The sequence below is a fragment of the Sus scrofa genome, chromosome 16, assembly GCF_054392235.1.
Source record: "Sus scrofa isolate SSC_HxYL_T2T_F1_AM1 chromosome 16, Sscrofa_HxYL_maternal_Yorkshire_Landrace_v2.0, whole genome shotgun sequence".
Classification (NCBI taxonomy): Eukaryota; Metazoa; Chordata; class Mammalia; order Artiodactyla; family Suidae; genus Sus; species Sus scrofa.
In genome coordinates, this window is record NC_139398.1 from 51,910,752 (window position 1) to 51,932,918 (window position 22,167).

The 22,167-nt window shown below is 37.0% G+C and overlaps 1 protein-coding gene across 5 annotated transcripts in view; it reads left to right on the forward strand.

The window, feature by feature from the left end:
- The window catches only part of ZSWIM6 (zinc finger SWIM-type containing 6), a 347,609-nt gene that overhangs the window by 9,393 nt on the left and 316,049 nt on the right, over positions 1-22,167 (forward strand). Inside the window, exons 2-3 of one of the 5 annotated variants that reach the window (XM_085002300.1) lie at positions 12,663-12,773; positions 16,232-16,513. The exons of 1 other annotated variant lie outside the window; for it this stretch is intronic. The gene's annotated coding sequence lies outside the window, so the exon portion shown is untranslated. The remainder of the gene's footprint in view (positions 1-12,662; positions 12,774-16,231; positions 16,514-22,167) is intronic. 3 more of the 5 variants (XM_085002299.1, XM_085002301.1, XM_085002302.1) reach the window with 3 other exon arrangements.

The following is a 22,167-nucleotide window of genomic DNA, read 5'->3' on the forward strand; positions in this document are numbered from 1 at the left end:
CATGGGCCCACTCAGAGGTCATTTCCCAGTACCCAGGTACACAGTTGGAATTATATTTATGGCATTTGGAGTAACTACTGCAATGGGTCCCTGGTCGGTGGAGGTAGGAGTTAGAGTGGGGATTGCCAAATGGAACCCTCTAAAACTCCACATCACTGCTGCCCTGAGAGTAAATCAAGCACAATATTGCATCCTAGGGGAATGATGGGGATTAGTACCACCATTTAAGACCTAAGGGATACACAAGATTGCTAATACCAATCCTATTTTAATTTATGAGTCTGATCCCTGGAGAAACTGGATGGTTCCTGGAAAATGACTATAGACTACTGCTGACCTAACCAAGTAATGACCCTGGTCACAGCAGCAGTTCTGTGCTGGACTTGTTGCTAGAACAGATTAATAAGAGCTCAGATACATGGGCTGTCATTTATTTGGCAATAATGGGTTTTTTTCCATCCCAGGTGGAAAAGAGGATCAGAAACAGTTAACATTCACAAAGAACAGTTAACTATTTATTTAGACTGAGTTTTGCCTTGGGGCTATTTTAACTCTCCGTCCTCAACCATAATGTAAAGTGAAATGTGAACCACTTAAATATCCCTCAGAATGCTACATTGGTCCATTATATTGAGAACATCATGCTGATTGAACAGACAAGAATTGGCTAGTATGCTGAAGACATTGGTAAGATACATGCACTCCAAAAGGATGGGAGATAAGCACTATGTAGATTGAGGGACCAGCTACTTCAATAAAGTTTTTAGAGATCCAGTGGTTAGGGGACTGCCAGGATATCCCCTCTAAAGTGAAAGACAAATTGCTGTCTCTTGCTGCCTTTATAACAAAAAAGGAAGTTGGGCACTTTGTCAGTCTCTTTTGCTTCTGGAATCAACACATTCTGCAACAGGAATAATGCCCTGGCCCATGTACCAGGTGACATGGAAGGCTGCCAATTTTGAATGGGGCCCAGAACAGAAAAGGTCTCTGCAATAATTCCGGGCTTCGGTGCAGTCAGCCCTAACTAACACTTTGGCCATATGATCCAGCAGACCCTTGTGATGTCAGTGGTGGGAAAAGATACAGTGTGGAATGTTATGGTAAATCTAGTGGAAGAATCAAAACCAAGGCCCCTGGGATTTTGGAACCATGGACATGCCATCTCTAGCAGATTGTTGTATGCTTGTTGAGAAACAGCTCTTGGCATATGAATGGGCCCTGTAGAAACTGAACAGTTGACCATTAGACACTTTAACTCATCCCTCCCTGCAGTCCCTGTCCAACTGAGTGACTTGACTTTTCCAACTCTCTCACTCCGTCTATATTTATTAGTTGACATTGTAATAAAAGGAAGTGTTTTCCTTTCTCCTTCTTTCATTTATTTATAAAAGATGGATTCATGGACTCTTATTAGTTAACAGATTAAAATCCATTACTGTTGTTATTTATTTTGATGTTCTCATTGTCCTAGATTTGACCAATAAGAATGTGTCCCAGGTGTGTCAGGATCCCCAGATGTTTCATGTCCTCATCATTCTTTGAGCCTTTCTTTTTGGTACAACCAGATGTTCTCAGCTTATCTTATACTTTCCCTGCCCAGCCCTGGAATCAACTGTTTTTTCAAGGAGCTCTGCTTTCTTTTCATGGAGAATGGTATCCAGGAACCATGATCTGAATGCTAGGTTTGCTTATTGCTACTGGTGTGTCATTGCTTATAGTTCCTCTCACCAGGCAGATATTCATACAAATATCCATTCATTTCTATATCTGTTTAAAAACTATGAATTTACACTGATGCCTTCAACTCCAATTTTTCCCTACTTTTTAGTCTTTACTTTTTTTCATATTTGTAACTCCCTCAACAGAAATGAAGTTGATTACCATTGTCCTCAGTATATTTACTCATTTGCTCAAGGCCAGAATAAATGGAAAGTAGTTTTAGACTTGCTAACTCATACTACCTTTAAAAAAAGAAAATTTACTAGATTTTTAGATGACCTGCTTTCAATCAGCTTCTCAGCTGATAAGCCATCTTTTAAATAAGGTTAATAAATTCAAACTTAAGCCCTAAATAAGCATGTCTAGGCCATAAGCATTGCATGACTCAAGGAATGAAAGGTTAAAGGACTTCGGTAGTCCAGGTCACTAGCTTTAATCCTCATGTCTACTGTAACTCACAATGGTTGACCCAGAATTGTTTATGTTGGGTAATAGTAGCTGATCATAGCTTTATCTTCCAGGTCTTAGTATAATCGTGTCATGGAGAATTGCCAACTCAGCTAAAAGAAAGGGCAAATTTCTCCTCCATGATGCTGTTTTATCTTTCTAAAAGCAAACTACATAGGTTTGTGATAAGTCATTTATGCCCATGTACAAAGTACTTAAAGCAAAATTTCTCAGTTACATCTTTTACAACCCTGCATTAAGATCATATCCTTTTAAAGATCATATCATGTTTTATGAGCTACTAATACTTTTGGACAAATATTTAGGAAATGATTCAAGTAAAATGTTTCTATCACAGACAGTACTCTTAACCTGGAAGGCTAGCACTTCCTGCACCAAAAACCAGTTGATTTGGGGGGGGGATAGCATTCTGTAGTTGAATATAAATTAAGAATTTAGGGTTTCATGTAAATGATCTGTCAACATTAGGTTCAAGGATGCAAGTCCATTTGTGCCTTAACACCATTTATTTTTGCCTTTATTACTTTGTAGAGTTTTACTAAATATTGTTTTGGGGTTTTTTTTTTTGGTCTTTTTTTGCAATTTCTTGAGCCCCTCCCGAGGCATATGGAGTTTCCCAGGTTAGGGGTCGAATCGGAGCTGTAACCACCGGCCTACACAGCCACAGCAACTAGGGATCCGAGCTGAGTCTGAGACCTATACCACAGCTCAAGGCAACGCCGGATCCTTAACCCACTGAGCAGGGCCAGGAATCGAATCCGAAACCTCATGGTTCCTAGTCGGATTCGTTAACCACTGAGCCACAACAGAAACTCCCAAGTTTTGCTAAATATTGTTAAGAAATTTCAGTTCACCATCTTAACATTAAATGGTGAGTAGTCCAAAGACAAGTGAAATCTTTCGTGTTGATACGGTCTTTGAAGAAGGCTTAAATTTTTGTTACCAAGATCAGTATTCAGAATTGTCCAATGTTGGCGTTTCACTGTAAAATGTTCCTATTGTGGCAAAGCATTAACAAGCCTTACTAGTATCCATGAGGATGCAGGTTTGATCCCTGGCCTCAGTGGGTCAGGGATCTGGCATTGCCGTGAGCTGTGATGTAGATTATAGACATGGCTCGGCTCTGGCGTTGCTGTGGCTGTGGTGTAGGCCAGCAGCTGCAGTTCTGATTCAACCCCTAGCCTGGGAACTTCCATATGCCGTGGGTATAGTCATACAAAGACATACATACATACATACATACATACATACATAAACTGTGAAGTGAAATTAAAATTGATTGATCAGCTTAAGTCAGTACATTAACTTACCTACTTTGCTTGGTATTTTACCTTTAGATTTACTGCTACCTGCTCTTCACTAAAAACAAAATTTACCCTAATTCCTTAAAGTGGCCTATTTTCTGGCAACTCCAGGAAGAAAAAACAAAAAAGCAAAACAGAAGGGTAAGGGGAGTGTTGACAGAACACACAAAATTAGGATACAGAGACTAGTGAGGATGAGGACATGACCTATGATGGTGGAGTAAGGGCTGGAGAAGAGGGTTACTATGCTATTCAGTGTACATAATGGATGGGACTTGGAGGTAGGCACTGAAATGCAGAGGGAGGAGCCGGGATGACTCCCAGCTTCTGGCTTGGCCATTGTGGTGATTGACTGTAACTTTGGCAGCAAATATGTGGGAAGCAGAAGCAGAAGATAGGGAAATGAACAGTTCAATTTCAAACCTAAGTTTAAAGATTCAACAAACAACTGGTTGCAGTTGGCAGGAGAAATGAACACCAAATTACTGTGTCACTTGCCAGAATAGCACCTTTGTGGATGATTTTGTGTATTTGGAAATAATGGAGAACATAGCTGCTATTTTGTCTCTGTGTTTTGGTGATTTGCAGTCAACTTTCAATAAGACTTGAAGATTTTGAGAATTAGCTATGTTGGCTTTTAGAAAGCATTTTATTTCATTAAACCAAATTAACCTTTAAAATTGAACCATATTGCCTGCTTTTTACCATTGACTTTTGTCCATTCACTCATATCATATACTTCTCGTTGGGCACCTTTGCCCCACTTCCCACTTATGTGAGTAACGCCTTGGTTTGCCCAACTATTAGTAGAATTTTGAACCGACATCAGATTACATTGTGTCATAAGGTAGGAAGGTTCTGATGGTGACACCCACATATCTTCATTATGATCTGGTCATTGTTTTAATTTCAAAGGAGCAGTACCTTCAGCTCAGTACCTCAGTCTGTTTAAAGCATGTTAATCCCACATATCAGAGTGAAGTTACGTGTTCTTTTTATGAATTCCTGACAGTGTGACATGTGCTTTCAATCTCCTCAACTCTTATAGGGATTTTTTTTATGTTGGTTTTTTTTTCTTTCTTTCTTTCTTTCTTTCTTAAGGAGCAAAGATATCTAGTATCCCCATTATTCATTATTGATAAACTGACACTTTTTAACTTTTAAAACTATTTTCTTTCCTCTCTAATCTAGACAATTCATATGCCCCCACAGGAGGCAGGGAAGCCACAGGGAACTACAACTGGATCTTACTGTGAAAGGAAGAATTGCACGCTGGTTGTCAGGCCTGCCTTGAGGCTGGTGTAAAAAAATGCTGATGTCCGCATAGCATGTATCGCTCAAGTAAATCAAACCTGTAATTCAACTTGGCTGCCTCTAAGTCACTTTGATTCCTGCCAACAAGAACATTAATGAACTTAGTATCTCTACAGGTTTATTCATGTGTAAGACCCAATTCCTTATTCCTCATTCCAGCAGCTGTCTCTCCTCCATCTGATAAAGTGGAAAGTTGGAATAGGTCACACAAATCCACATCATTACTTAAGCCCACATTCCTGTGGGCAGTATTTCTAAGTCTTCTGCCTGGTTTTAGGATAGGAAACAGTTTCAAGGACTTGGATTTGAAAAAAATCCTTAAGAGTAGTAATTCTTGTCATGAAAAAGCATTTTGTGAAATTCAGCTCATTTATGCCTTTATTCTTCCAACTCTTATTTTCTTTGGACAATGATAAATAATTCAATTATGTTGTACAGTACTTTTGCTTTTGGGTGTTGAATCTCTGTGAATTTACATTTGTGAGAACATTCCAGAACACTTATTACTTCCATGGATTTTCCAAAATGCCATGAGATTAATATAGGAATTATGAGAAAGTGGACATGAATCTAATTTGTCAAAAAAATTTAAGATAAAAACATAAAAGAATATAAATCAGTTATTCCCAAATTTGTCTACACATTAGAATCATCTGTACATCTCTCTAAAATTCCAACGCCCAGGCCATACCCCAGACCAATCAAATCACACTTTCTGGAAGTGGAACACAGGCATGATTCTAATTCGCAGACAAGGATGGGAACCACTAACCTCGACAATTCCACTACATTGTGATTTTACGAAAACCAGCTGTAGCTTCTCCTAGACTACCCTCCCTGCCCTAGGTGGGGTTGGGGGGGTTCTCTGCTGTGCAGCTTCTCCATCAACTCCATCAACTTTGAGCCTAAGCAAACCTACTACATGAGAGGTAATTCAGTCACTGAAAGGGAACAATTAACAATTAAAGACCACAGATGGATATACAGTAGTAGATTGCACAATTTTTAAGTTATTGTTATGTGGAGTTCCTGTCGTTGCTCAGCGGAAACTAACCCAACTAGGGACTATGAGGTTGCAGGTCTGATCCCTGGCCTTGCTCAGTGGGTTAAGGATCCGGCGTTGCCCTGAGCTGTGGTGTAGGTTGCAGATGTGGCTTAGATATGGTGTTGCTGTGGCTCTGGCACAGGCCGAAGGCTACAGCTCCAATTAGACCCCTAGCCTGGGAACTTCCATATGCCACGGGTGTGGCCCTAAAAGGACAAAAGACAAAAAAGAAAAAGAAAAAGTTATGTGTTAAAATTTTTCCTGATAGCCAGTTTTGTGTCTCAGATTTTTCTGTTCCATTTTCATATGCTGATAGGTTCTTATGCAGTTTAGTTTTATGACACTCTGGTTGTAAAACACAGTGATTGTTTTAGAACCCCTTCTTTGACTTAGCCATCTTTAACCTATCTAACTCAGAGAGGGTTACACATTGAGTGAGAATTGTTTGTTTGCCTTCTTTAACACAGTTTCACACAAAGAAAAGTATTTAAAATTTTATTTTCTATGCCACACAACACCTTACTTAAGCAATCACTGCCAAAACTGAAGGAAGCTTGATTTTAAATATAACAACTGTTTATTCATAGGAAGTGAATTTACATGGTTGACATCCTTTATCAGAACACTAACATTTGTACAAATAACTGCCGTGCTGACCTATAAAATTTTAAATCTAATAGCATACCCTGATAAAATAATTATTTTGCTATATGCTTATATATATCTTGAGAGAGATTAATTAAAGGAAATAAAATCACAGTTGATGGTTGAAATTATCTGAGTAAGTGTGATCTTGACGTTAATGAATTAACAACTAAGCTTCTTGCTATTAGTATTTAATTAATTTTAAACCACATTTGATTAGAAACCATTTACACTTAATTTATGGTCTAGTGTTCAATTAAAATCATCTATACTATATTATGTGCAGGCTCTCAATCCTATTCTTGCTTTAGTATATATCACTTTTTGGTCACTGAATGCCCCTGAGGAGTAGAAAAAGCAGACATATGGCTGTGTTCTTCCAATTTCTCATAATATTTTTCACGTGGAAACTAGCAAAAAATTTGCTTAGAAAATGTACCTTTTTAAACTGAGATTTATTCTATAAATAATCATTTGTGAGGGGTGGTAGAAACAAATGAGAATGCATGTCTGTCTAATTAAAAACAGGAAGATTGAGATAGTTCCCATCATGGCTCAGTGGAAATGAATCTGACTAACATCCATGAGGAGTCCGCATTGCTATGAGCTGCGGTGTAGGTCACAGACGCGGTTCGGATCTGGTGTTGCTGTGGCTCTGGCATAGGCAGGGAACTTCCATATGCCACAGGTGAGGCCCTAAAAGACAAAAAAAAAAAAAAAAAAAAAAAACCTGAGATGTTGCAGTTATTTACTAAAGTGACTTTTTTCATATGAAGATTTTGGGATAAATCATTATCAAGGAAACTAAAGACAGCTGTGGTATGTTGAAAGCACACTAGGCATGTACTCAAGAGGCCTGGATTTGAAATCTAGTTACTGACAAATGTTTTTATCCCTCCTCAATTAAAATGCTGTTTTAATATATGGAGTTTATATTTGATCCCAGAACACATTTGTTTCTGCTCCATGAAAATAGTTATGTGTTATTTTTTTAATTTCATTATAAATGGTAACTACTTCCAACATAATGAGATTTGATTTTAAAATATCATAGAATTTGGAGTTCCTGTTGTGGCCCAGTGGTTAACGAAACCAGCTAGGAGCTATGAGGTTGCGGGTTCGATCCCTGGCCTCTCTCAGTGGGTTAAAGATCCAGCATTGCCATGAGCTGTGGTGTAGGTCACAGATTCGGCTCAGATCCCATGTTGCTGTGGCTCTGGCGTAGGCAGGCGGCTACATCTCCAATTAGACCCCTAGCCTGGGAATCTCCATATGCTGCAGGTGTGGCCCTAAAAAGCAAAAACAACAGAAAAATAAATAAATAAAATATCTTAGAATTTGTATTTGAATGTGAGTGATATTTTGGGAAACTCTAATTCAGTGCGACACCATTTATAGCAGTGATATTGGGGAACAGGGCTACCAGTTACGGTCTATGTCTTTTAAATCATGTTCTTAATGTATGTAGTTCTATTTACGGAAATATCCTTTCACCTATAGTAATTTTGTGCCACATAATGAGCTATAATGTAGATATAACTTAGATAGAATAATTCAGCTTCATTGGAAGATTGTTCTGTATCTCTGTCTTTCTCCTTTCCTTTTTGCAGAATGCATTCCTAGTCTCCTTATTTAAAGAACAAGAGGAGTTATTAACTCAGGGTGAAATAAAGCACCAGCCTAAAACAAGATGCCTATTTTCATTCAGTGTTTATCTTTGCCAGGCTACAGTGAGGCAAATAATTATTTTGCCTTTAAGGCCTTGATTCTGGATGTTGGATTAAATATTTAGACAGAGTGTTGACCACATGTGACTTGAGCAGAATTCGTGGTTATTTTACCAAACTTCGGATCAAGGTTTGCTTGAAATAAGCTATGCTGTGGATAAATCTTTGGAAGATCAAGAGTGAACTGTATTGCCCTCTACATTGTTTCTGTCAGAAACATGTGGTGTATTGATTTTGAAAAGTGAAATTTAACTTATAAGAGCATAGATCAGATTCAGGTATTCTTTGTCTCTCTTTTTTTTTTTTTTTTTTTCTAGGGCCACACCTATGGCATATGGCGGTTCCCAGGCTAGGGGTCCAATCGGAGCTGTAGCTGCCAGCCTACACCAGAGCCACAGCAACTTGGGATCCGAGCCACTTCTTCGACCTACACCACAGCTCACGGCAATGCCGGAGCCTTAACCCACTGAGCGAGGCCAGGATCAAACCTGAAACCTCATGGTTCCTAGTCGAATTCGTTAACCACTGGGCCATGATGGGAACTCCAAGATTCAGGTATTCTTAAATGTAAAATTGATTTTGACCAACCCAGGACCTATCCAATAAAAATCATCACAGAGGGGAGAATAAGTTGCTATACAGATTTTTCTGTTCTCCTTTTAGAAAATGTATCTTGGAGCGTATAGGTGGGTAGTTGGTCAACCCAGTTTCTTTCTTGTATGACATGCCAGAGTTTGATATTGTCAGTCTATTAACCAAGATCTGTAATGGGATCATTGCTGAAAGAGGCTTTGAGAATATTCTATCACCAGTATTTAGGTGTTGTAAGTTTTCATCCAGGGCAGATGAAAGGGTAACACAATTATCTAACACCCAACTAAGTCAAGAGCATGAAGGAAATAGGTTTATTAAAGCTTAACTCAAGTCAGATAACTTGTATTATGGGTGGACATGGCTGGGTTAACTCAGGGTTTTTTGTTTTTTTTTTTTTTTTTTGTCTTTCTTTCTTTCTTTTTTTTTTTTTTCTTCAAAGAAGCAGACTTTTTAAGATTAGATCAACATTACTGGTAGAAGCAGGAAACTTAGGGGCAAGCCATTAAGTGTAACATCAAAGTATAGCTTCTATATCTCAGCTGTAAAGACAGGAACATACCCATTTTTCTCAAGTACTGCTTCTGAATAGTTATATCAGTAAGCTGTATCAATAGAAAAGGAGAGACTAGAAATGTATACGTGCAATTCCACCATCAGCCAAAAAGCCATATAAGTCTTTCAGACTCTAAAGTAACATTCATGATAGGGAATAACACATTGGTGTACTTTTGTTTTGCTTTTTAGGGCCACACCTGTGGCATATGGAAGTTCCCAGGCTAGGAGTCGAATCAGAGCTACAGCTGCTGGCCTACACCACAGCCATAGCAATGCAGGGTCCGAGTTGCATCTGTGACCTACACCATAGCTCACCGCAACAGTGGATCTGCGACCCACTGAGTAAGGCCCAGAATTGAACCGGCATCCTCATAGATACTGATCAGATTCGTTTCTATTGCACCATAGAGGGAACTCCCCATTGGTGTACTTTTAAATCTCATCTCTTTCATTTTTTAAGTGCATGTGTGCTCTTAGCATGTGTTCAACAGATGCCAGGGGGAGGAAGGTGACAAGAGAAGTCGCACAATACAGAATCACTCTTTTTTACCCTTGAAACCAATAGAGTTTAATTGTATGCACTATATACACACATGTGTGTATGTATTATGTATACACATATATGAATGTATGTATTTAATATTTAGCATAGTAACCTGTGGGTTTTTTTAAATGTATTTTATTTTGAAGTATAACATACTCATAAAAAAGTGATACAACCCTTATAACTGCTGCCCATGTGAAAAAGAAAGAGGAGACAGAGGAGAAGGAAGAAGTGGAGGAATAGGAGGTAGAAGAGAAATAGAGGATGAGAAAGAGAAGAATTAGAAGCTTTCGAAAAATTTGACTGGCATATCAGAAGTCTTGTGAATTTATTCCCAATCACAACCCTCTCCTCACGCTCTTCCCTTAATAAGCCCTAGCCTCACTTTTTATGTAGTCATTTCTTGCTTTCTTTATAGTCTTGCCACTTTAGTGTGTGCCCATATACTCCATATATGTCCATACAGTTTAGTGATGTATGTTTGGGAACTTGATGTAAGTATAATCATCCTGGATGTATTTAGTCTTGTTTCTTCCATTTGTTACCCATGTTGTTGAATACCTCTATGGTTTGTTGATTTTCATTGTTTTGTAGTAAATGCTGTAAAAGTGTACCACAATTCCTGTATCTACTCTGCTATATTAGACACCTGGGTTGATTACAGTTTGCCCCTAACTTCAAATAATGTTGCCATAACTATTCTTACACTTTTGGTGCACAGGACATGTATTTTTTTTTCCTCAACCTATACTTTTATTATTGCCATTTTATGAGTAGGAAAAATTACAGTTTACAAAACACACTTGAGGTCACCCTACTTATTCATAACAGAGGTGGAATTAAGAGACATATAACTACATGCACTTGTTGGAACATGGAGGACATGCGTTTCTGTTGGACATAGTCCTGGTCAATACAAATTAAAAATGTGACCATGGGCAATGAATCTAACTTACTCTAAATGAAAGTGCAGTGAGCCAGTAATCTAATGAAGGAAAACAACCATTCTTTTGGTTATTCTAAGGTTGTAGATGCCGCCTGAACACAGAGATGGCCATTTCCATCCAGGTGAATAAAAAAAGAGTATCCAAGATTGTATCTTTGCTTAAGATTCATGTCTGCAAGTTATGTTTCATTAAGAAAATAAAATGTTTTAGTTTTTAAACTATCCCTGGTACTAGTTCTAGAATTCCAAAATTAATAGGATGAAATATCCTTGGAGGGCAGAGAGTATATCTCACTTGTCTTTTATGTTCTTCACAGGGACCATGGCAATGCTGGAAAGATGTTAAGTCTCCACTAATTATGCATTGCCTTAATAAATATTCTGTGGAGTAAAACTATTTGTACAAACGGTTATAATTTTCAAGTGTCAGGCCCACAAAAGGGGAGAAGAGTGGATTAGTTTAACTTAAAACTTTTTATGTTCTGGGTTTTTTTTGTTTGTTTGTTTTTGTTTTTTGTCCACACCTGTGGCATGTGGAAGTTTCTGGGTCAGGGATAAAACCTGTGCCACAGCAGCAGCCTGAGCCACTGTAGTAACAACACCAGATCCTTAACTTGCTGCGTTATGAGAGAGCTCCACTTCTTTGGTTTTGAAAGCCTCTTTCTTGAAAAAATAAGAAAATAATATTGTGGGTGAGTCCATCTTTTTTCTTCATAATTTTTTTTAACCAAATTCATATATGTCCTAAGTGCAGGCAGTATATTTCTGAGGCTTTTAAAATTATAATTTGGACCTTTTGTTTGCCTTTTGAAATGAAAGACAAAATGAACAATACACTAAGATGAAAGTATATCACTCATGATAGACCTGTGCTTCAAATTAAATATATTTTAGGCCTTAGCTGATTTTGCCAGTTAAGGCCAGATCATGGTAAATTGATTTCAGTTATCTTCCTGTTTTTTTTAATGGGCTTTGTTCTAAAGCTTCAGCTGAAGAATCAAACTGTTCTGGATTAACTGAAGTCTTGTTCCTGTTCATACAAATGCAGTCAACATGAACACTATAACTCATCCAAGAACCATTTAAACTATTAAGGAAAAGGTGATTTAATTGTAGCTCAGTGGGTTAAGGACCCACTCGATCTCTGGCCTCACTCAGTGGGTTAAGGACTGGGTGTAGATGCAGCTCAGATCTGGCGTTGCCATGGCTGTGGCATACGCCACAGCTGCAGTTCCCAGTCAACCCATGGCCTGGGAAAATCCATATGCCACAGATGCAGTTGTAAAAAGTAAAAGAAAAAGAAAAATTGCATATCCAGTATCAGGCTGGGAGAGAACACTGCTTCTTATGAATCCAGCATACTACCCACACCATGATTCATTTTGCTTCTTTGCTGTAACACATGTTAGCATTCTTTTTGCAAAAAAAAAAAAAAAGATTCTTTTGGTGTGTCTATCTTGGGAATTGTAACTTTCAAAAGATACTCTTAAATATATTACTACCTTATTTAAACGATTTGCTTCCAAGAAATGCAGTACTTTGAACAAAGTCACTAATCCCCTAAACACACAAAAGGAAAATGCTCAGCTGGGTTTCCCTTTTTATTTTATTTTTTCTATGGTTGGTTTATGACTTATTGCTCAAACTAGGAAGATTTACCTCGTATAGGACACAATTCCGTTTAAAATGTTTTCCATGCTTATAGAAAGAAATACTGTGTTCGTATCTTAGTTTGTTCAGGCTACTTAACAAAATATATAAACTATGTGGCTTTCAAACAACAGAAACTTATTTTTTACAGTTCTGGAGGCTGAGAAGTTCAAGATCAAGGTGCTGGCAGATTTGACGTCTGGTGAGAGTCCACTTTATGGTTCATAACTTTCTATAACTTGCTATAACTTCACATGGAAAGGTGGGTCTCTTTTATAATGGCACTAATTCCATTCACGAGGCTCCACCCTCATGACCTAATCATGTCTCAAAGGCCCCACCTCCTAATGTCATCACCTAAGGGGTTTGGATTTCAAAATATAAATTTTGAGGGAACACAAACATTCAAACCATAGCAGTTAGCACACACCAGTAGAAAATTTCATTTTTACTGCATTTCTTTCTCTTGATATATGGAGAGAAGTAAAGGGCTTCTACCAGACAGGTGAAAGTATCTTTTTGACTGATCCCCTCTGTGGTTTTAAATATATTTTTTAAACTTACTGCATTTATTAATCTGGTGTAAACATTTTAGATTCTTGTATGAACTTAAAAGATATTATGAGCAAAGACTTAGAAAGGTAGGTAAGAAAAATTGCCACTCTGCAGAGTAGTGGTAAAGAGTTGGCCTGTATGTGTATGAAGGAAGGTGTATGAGCAGAGGAGTGGCGTGATAAAAGTCGTGCTTACAGAAAACTCTACTGGCAGCAGCCCAGCGTCAAGAACATCTACCCAGCTTCCATGAAATTGTCCCAGACTGCTCTAACCGTGCTCTTCTCTGAGTGCCTACAAATATTATATAATATATGAGCAATAATAAACAGGTGGGTCAAAATAAAATGCTTTTCCCAGCAAATATGGAATAATTAATCTTGATGGGACAGCAATGATTGAAATTCACGTGAAAGAAAAAGTCGGGCTTGGTTTCTTCCCTGGAATCCATTAGAACCTTTAATACATGTCTTGAAGGTTCCGGGGAGCCTTGTATTTCAAACAATGCTAGTGTTTTAAGGAATAGAGTTTTGGAAACACTGAGTTAAATTGTAGCACAATGTAACCTAAGTAAAAGATAATTAAAGTTAGAGCTTATGTTAGCAAGAAGAATGGCTAGGAAGTCCCACTTTTCACATCCTCTAAAATAAAACAGATAGTTGTCTGTATTTTATTCCCTCTAAAACTGTGATTCTCCACAAAGGCTTCTCTTGACAGGATGGTAGCAGATTTCAGTTGGATTTTGTCAAATATCTTTTCTGCATCTCTCGAGATGATTGTGTCTTTCTTTTTTAGTTTGTTAGCATGATGAATTCTATTGATTTTCTAATGTCAAAACAGCCCTACATTCCCAGGATAACTCTCACTGGGTTGTGATGTACTATCCTTTTACTATATTGTTAGATTTGGGTTTTTTGTTTTGTTTTGTTTTTTTAGGGCAGCACCCATGGCATATGGAAGTTCCCAGGCTAGTGGTTAAATTGGAGCTGCAGCTGCTGGCCATAGCCATAGCACTGCCAGATCCGAGCAACTTCTGCGACCTACACCATAGCTCAAGGCTGTGCCGGATCCTTAACCTACTGAGCTAGGCCAGGGATTGAACCCGCATCCTCATCGATACTAGTCAGGTTGGTTACCACTGAGCCACAATGGGAACTCCTGAAACTGGAATTTAGAACCCAGTATTTCCCAAGCATGAAAAATTTTAGTATATAGTGGACATTAGTAAATTATAACCATTTTGATGTATAGTGATTAATTGTAACAGCCCTGAATTACCATTGCCAGGTCTATGACATAGGAAGAGTCATGGCATTGTTTGATGGGAGTAGGGAAGATGATCCAGTTTTAGCTTGAACACAAATTGGAAATCATTTTTCTTACTAGACAGAGTTTAAAATCCTCTCTATTTATTCCAGGTTGGTAAAGGGGACATTTTTACATAGACTCAAAAATAGGTTATTACATAAATCTAAAAGGAAATTTAAGGTAGAAAAAATGTTTCCAGCTGATAGAGGATGAAAAGAACTAATGATATCAGAGATAAGAGAATAAACAAAATACCTCAGAGCTGGAAGAAGTAGCCCAGTGGTTGAAAGAACAGTAAAGACTTGAGAAGTATCTGTCATTCCAGTTCAGAATTTAATAACAGCCCAAAACCCACAGATCCCTTAATGCTGTGATGGATCTGTGAACCAGGCATCTGATAGGTGCTCTCTATGTACTTGTTGAATTGACCTGACAATCGTTTACAAGCTTAAGTTGAATTTCCAACTAATGGCACAAACCTAAAATAAAAGAGAAAACAGGAAGAAAGACAGCAGCCTCAAAATTTTGGAGGCTAGCAAGTATGTAAGTACTGATGTATTGGACTAGAGAAAGCAGTCCTAAACTGGCAGGGAGGAGAGCTGAACAGAAACTCAATTTACATTGCAAAATCCCCCAAGACCCAAGTATCTCTGGAAGGCAGGGGTGAAGATGGGGTTAAGTCTTCCCTGACAGTGTGTTAATGAAGCAATTATTCTTTTATTCCTTTCCTACTTTACACAAAAACTGCTCCTGACCTTCTCAGGTCTCAGACTGCCGGCTGTCAACCAACATGCCACTGGCAGAAAAATAGAAATCTTCTCTCGGGGAGAGAAAAGAAATAAGATCTTGACATTGGGAATTTCCCAAGGAATAGGCTCAGCTAGATCATCTTACAATGAAGACTATAGTCAATAAGCTACAAGCCACACACAGAGTTTCTAGTCAACTTTTGGGGGGACAACTTTTGGTGGACAAAAAGAATGCCAAAAGGAGAAGGAAAGCCTGTGCTATGACCAAAATTAAATAATAAAAAAAAAAGGATTGTTGTTACATTCACAAATGAAGAACAACGTGATATGTTTAAAAAAAAAAGAGTTCCCATTGTGGCTTAGCAGGTTAAGAACCTGACATACTGTCCATCAGAATGCAGGTTCAATCTCTGGCCTCATTCAGTGGGTTAAGGATCCAGCATTGCCTCAAGTAGGTCACGGAAGCAGCTTGGATCCCATGTGGCTGTGGCTGTGGCTTAGGCTGGCAGCTGCAGCTCTGATTCGACCCCTAGCCTGGGAACTTTTGCCGCAAGTGCCGCCCTAAAAAGAAAAACAGAACAAAGAAACAAGGTTTTGGAAATTTAAATTATGATAGCAGAGATGAAGGGGTTTCGATGAAGTAGAAGATAAATACAGAAGGTAGAATTTAGGAAATTTCCCAGAAAATAAAAAGAAAAAGATACAGAAAAATAGAGAAAAATAAGAAAATTATTAAAACTAATCCAGAAGATTCAATACCTAAATAATAATAGTTCTAGAAAGAGGAAACAGAGAAAATGGAGGGAAAGAAATTATCAAAAGTAATTCAAGAAAGTTTTTTAAAAGTGAAAGGCATGCTTACCCAGCATGGTGGTCTAAAATAGACCCACACCACAACATACTATGACATTTCAAAGTACTAGAGAAAAAAATTCTACAATCTCCAGAGGACTGTGGAACAGAATCAGGAATCAGAATGGTACCAAATGCCTCACAATACAATAATGGAAGCTATAAGACAAGGAAACAATGCCTTCAAACTTCATTTTTATCTAGTGTGAGGACAGAATGAAGATCTCTCAAAATTTATTTCCCTTGCCCCTTTTCCCAGGAAGATATGCTCCATCGAAACATGGAAATGAAGTAAGAAAGAGCAAGACCTAGATCCAAGAAACATAGAGCCGACGAGTCTCCAGGATGCATTAAATGGAGACTCAAGTTGTGAGCAGTACCTGAAAGGAAGCAACATGTCCAGAATGGAACAGATCGCAAAGTTCCAGGAAGGATTTCTTCAGGAAAATTAAATTGATAGAATACTTAATTTGAATCTCTTGAGGAAACTTGCACACATTGGGAAGAATTTGGATTAAATTAGCAACAAGTCCATAAAAATGTAAGTAAATCTACCAAAAGACCATTGTTAATTTTAGAGAAAACTAATAAGTTGTGCAGGGCTTATTAGAAAGAACTTGTACTCATCAAAAGCAAGTGAAAAAAGTGAAGCTCTTGAGGAAATATTTGCAATATATACAAATGACAAATAATATCAAAAATATAAAATGAACTTCTAAAAGTCAATTAAGAGGACTGCAAATAACCCAATTAAAAATAGGCAGAGGATATAAAGAAGCATTTCACAGAAGGGTAAATTGCAGATGACCAATAAATACAGAGAGATGTTCAAAATTATGGTGATCAGGAAAATACAAATCAAGATCACAATTGGCAAAATTTAAAAGACTTATAATAGCAAATATCAGATAAGATATAGATTCACAAAATCTTCTATGTATTGCTAGTAAGATTAAAAAAGAAAAATGTGTTGGCACTACCTTGCAAAGCGGAAGAAAAACATACTGAAGAATGACCCAGCAATTTCCTTTTAGAAGGAAACAGAAAGTTTTAAATATATATAATAAGAGAAATGTATAAGAAGTTTCACCACAGCATTGTTCAGGAAGAACCTGAAAATTACCTCAAAGCCACCCATCAGTGGGAAATGGCTGAATAAACTGTGATTGTTTAAGCACTTAAAAAAATAAATAAATATATAGATGAATCAGAGTGATTCTATCATAACTAGAAAAAGTAAATCTCAAATATTACATACAGTCTCATGTATTTATACAAAATTTTATTTATTTTATTTATTTTTTTTTTAGGGCCACATCCATGGAATATGGTGATTCCTAGACTAGGGGTCGAATCAGAGCTGTAGGCACTGGTCTACGTCACAGCAACACAGGATCCAAACCACATCTGTGACCTACACCACAGCTCACAGCAACACTGGATCCTTAACCCACTGAGCAAGGGCAGGGATTGAACCCACGTCCTTATGGATACTAGTCATATTCGTTTACCACTGAGCCACGACAGGAATTCCTATATAAAATTTTAAAATATTTTAATCCTCCAGCTTTCTGTTCACTTATTAGTCGTATATTCTTTTACTTATTGTGGTTATCCTAGAGATTGTAACTTGTATCAATATATAAAGTCTAATATAAATTAGCACTTTTATCTCTTCCTGGACAATTTAAAGACTTTTGAAAAATCCTGTTTACCATTCTTACAGTTTTCTATTGTTGTCATATATTTTAATTATCTCTATATTTTAATCTCCACAATACATTTTGACAGTTGTTTTCTGCAATCAGTTTTGACCTGGTTTACTCACGTATTTATCTGTTTTTTTGCTCTTCATTCCTCTACATTTCTAAATTTCCACTGCAATAATTTTCCTTCTGCTTAATGAACATCAGCTAATCTCATTTTTTTCTCCAAGAATCTGTTTATCTTACTTCCTTTTTTAAATAATGCTTTTTCTGGGAATAGAATTCTAGGCTGGGATTTTTTTTCTTTTTCTTTTCTTTTCTTTCTTTCTTTTTTTTTTTTTTTTTTTTTTTTTTTTGTGCTGTGAAAATATTGTTTCATTGTCTTCCAGCTTCCACTGCTTTTGTTAACTGGATGTTCCTTTGAAGACAATCTGTCATTTTTCTCTTTCTCTTTGTCCTTGTATTTAGTACTTATATTGATATGCCTAGGCCTGTATGTGTGTGAATTTTATCTTGTATGTAATTTATAATATGACTGAATCTGTAGCTTGGCATATTTCATCATTTTTAGAAAAAAATTAAAGCATTATTTCTTCAAATATTACTTCTGTCCAATTTTCCTTCTTCGCCCCATGTCTTCTGTATTTCTTGCAGAAAGAACAAGCTACAAGAAAGAACAGAAAAAAAATATATTCTTTTTTACTCTTTTTCTTTATTGCTTCCTTTAGGATGTTTTTATCTGATCTGTCTTCCAATTCACTAATTCTCTTTTCAACTATTTTTATTCTATTGTTAGATCTATTCATTGGGGTTTTCATAAAAGTTACTGTTTTCACTTTTCAGAATTTTTCTATTCTTTCTTATAGCTTCCAGTTCTTTATTAGAATTCTGTCTTGAGAATTTTTTTTGAACATATGAAGTGTAATAATTTAAAGTCTATCTTTGATAATTCTATCATTTTGATCTCTATTTTCACTTTTTCTTGTTTTTCATCATGTTTTCATATGATTGGTTATCTTTTTTTTCAGGGGCACACCCACAGCATATGAAAGTTCCCAGACTAGAGGTCAAATCAGAGCTGCAGCTCACAGCAACACTGGATCCTTAACACGCTGAATAGGGCCAGGGATCAAACCCACATCTTCATGGACACTAGTCAGGTTTGTTACCGCAGAGCCACAGTGGGAATACCTGCTTGGTTATCTTTTATTGAATGCCAGGCATTTTTATGTGAAAGCTTGTGCGGATACTTTGAGGTCTAAAATGAGGTTGTCCTGCTCCAATGAAAATTTGAGTTTCTTTCTAGAAGATTGCTAAAGGCATTGGCAATATTGGATTGCCTTAATCCCTTAGAGGGCTGAGAAAATTCCAGCTGAGCCTTCATCTCTGAGGGCTTGTCTATTTCCAGCTCATTCTTTACTCCTAGGATTTAGCATTTATGATCTCAGTCTAAAAAACCTGGAGGATATCCTAAACACCCTCCTCATTGGTGAAGACTGAAGTCCAGTTTGGTCTGTTGGTCTTATATGTCTACAAGAAGCTTTGATCATCTATTTAGTCACCTCTTCCAAAATCAGCAGATGAATGAGAGGAATATAGCCTCAAATTCCTTACGTCTCTAGGTTTCTTTCCCTGATAATGTTCTCACTATTTTTTACTGTTTTGTTATCTCTTTGATAATTTCAAGCAGATTTTTGAAAATATTTTTGCTAAGCGTTTCAGCACGTTCTTAGTGAAAAGATTGGTCCCAATTAGAAAGTTTGCCATTAAATACGGCCCACAGAGATAATTTTAATCTACTACTCTTCTGTATCCTTTATGCAGGAATACATATAGATGCAATAAAGTTTTATAAAGGAATGACAAACAAAAGATTCAGGACCATGGTTAACTTAGATAAAGGGAGGGAGAAAGGTGGATTGGTTGTGGATAGGGAGAAAAAAGAATTATGTAAGAAAGAAAATATAATCATAGTTTATTATGTGGTGATAACATTTAATAGTGTAAGTACTGAGTAGTGATCTAACTGAAATCATGATAGGGCCAAATTTGGGGATTAAAAGTATGTATTTGTGTGGAGACACAGAGAGCAAGAGATAACTGGATCCTCATCTTCTGTATTGGGAAATCAATAGATAACGCCTAAAATGGGAACTAAGAAAGTAAACAAGAGAATATGCTACAAGAGTTCAAAATGATTGCCTGGAGATGTGTTGTGGGATTGGGAGTGAGAAATGAAGTTTATGGTATGGTTTTTAAAGCTTCTTGACTCTTTAAACTTTTTATAAAAATCTCTAACTTTGGGAGTTCCCCTCATGGCACAATGGAAACGAATCTGACTAGGAACCATGAGGTACCAGGTTCTATCCCTGGCCTCGCTCAGTAGGTTAAGGATCCAGTGTTGCCATGAGCTGTGGTGTAAGCGAAAGATGTGGCTCAGATCTGGCATTGCTCTGGCTCTGGCATAGGCCAGCAGCAACAGCTCTGATTAGACCCTTAGCCTGGGAACCTCCATATGCCGCAGGTGTGGCCTTAAAAAGAAAAAGGAAAAAAAAAAAAAAAAAAAGAACTCTAACTTTGGTTAAATAGTAAAAATAATAAAAAAGGATTTCAGACCTAAGTAAAAATAAAAGAAACATATAGTAGAAAATAATGGAAACTTGTGCCTGAAGATGTTTTGCATAAAACTTATTCTATTAGTTGGTCTTTTATTTCAACCAGTTGTTTTTCAGCCAATTTCTTTGCCATTTTCCTCATGGCAGATTTTTTTCAAAGAAAAGAAAAAGCTTTTTAAAGTATGTGCTGTCCATCTGCAAAGATTTTGTTAGATTGATAACCTATAGTGCCCAGCCCTAAAAGTTCACAAAAGAGGTTACATTTTTATTTGGGAATCATGAGTTGAAAATATAGATAAGATTTTGCTCTGGTTAAAGGAAAAGCTCTATTAAAATAATTGAAAACTTACTTTTTGATAAACAGAATATTATAAAAATTATTGTCCAAATAATGTGCCACTGTAAAATAGTGCGGAAAATGAGGATTTCTGCAAATTTTCCAAATTCTATTCTGTACTTTTGATGGAAGATAAATTTTTGTTCAGGCATGTTTGGTAGTTCCTAAGCCAAATTTTTGGCACTGTGTCTGTTAGCCACAGATAGTGTATATTATCTTCTAGCTTCTGTATATCAAATTTGATGCTTAAATACAACTCTCCAGAATCTAGAATGTAGGATAAGGTAACATTCAGAAGCTGTCTTCTTTGGTCACTGATCTTACATCCAGTCTGAACCAAAAGTACTATGCTGAATCACAACAGTAAAAACCAAGTGTGTACAGAAATTTAACCCATCTATACTTTAGTTTTGCCAACTCTAAAATGGGAATAATCATTCTAGTTTAGCTATTAGAGTTGCTCTAAAAAGTAAGTAAGATGACTGTCAAAGACAATCACATTTTTAAAAAAGACTATTTGATTTTTACATTTTAAAATAAGCACACAGGAAAAGTAGAGTTTCATATCAAGATAGGAGTAGGATTGTTTCAGCTTTTTGGAGAGTATCTACATGAGTAGACATTTAACTAAAAGGAATGAACCATGTGTATTATATAAATAAGCACATATATGTTTTAAAATCATGTGATATTTACTATATACTTGTTATCTGCTGGCTCTGTATAAAATACAAAATATGTGTGTTTTTGTGTTGACATATCCACAAAGCTCTAATTCAGGATTTTAGGTATAGCCAATGAACCAGCTACATTCAGCTTCCACCCAAGTACATGAATATAGAACATATTTTGCCAGTGCAGTGAGTTGACAGGCCCCATGACATCTTTTGGTTACATGTTTTGAGTGACCACATTTTGAGTTACAGGGTTTACCAGTCTCATGGCCATAAAAAGTTCTAACACTCCCACCCTATTAGATATTGCATTTATATCTAGCTTATTCATTTCTGCCTCCACATTAGGTAACTAGGGAAACAATGATGTCACTGCTTAGTGTGGCACTTATTTAACTTCTCTGTTTAGGGTCATAGTTTGGGAAGCCTAAAGTTATTTGATATGTCTTACCTCCACCTCTGTAATAAATTCATGTAATTTTAATTTTTCTAAGGGGTTTAAAGGAGGAAACTATCATTCTGTTTAATGTGTTGTCTGAAGGAAAATATATATTCTTAAGTGTACTCGTTCTGAAAAATCATCTGTGCATTTGCAGCAGGGTTTTTTTGATAGACCTTAATAAGATTGAGCCAATTGTGTGACCCAGATTAAATAGTCCCCCCCCCCTTTAGAGCATGCGTCTTTGGGCAGCCATTCTTCAGTTGACCTTTCTACCACCACCTTGCATTTGGTTTGAGAGGCTAGATCTCTGTCTTGCTTTTCTTCCTTGTGATCTTCTTCCCAACTCCGCCATACTGATAATAAAGAGTTTTTAGAAATAAACAGTACCCAGCTCTAACCTTCGGCCTTAAAAAGCATACTG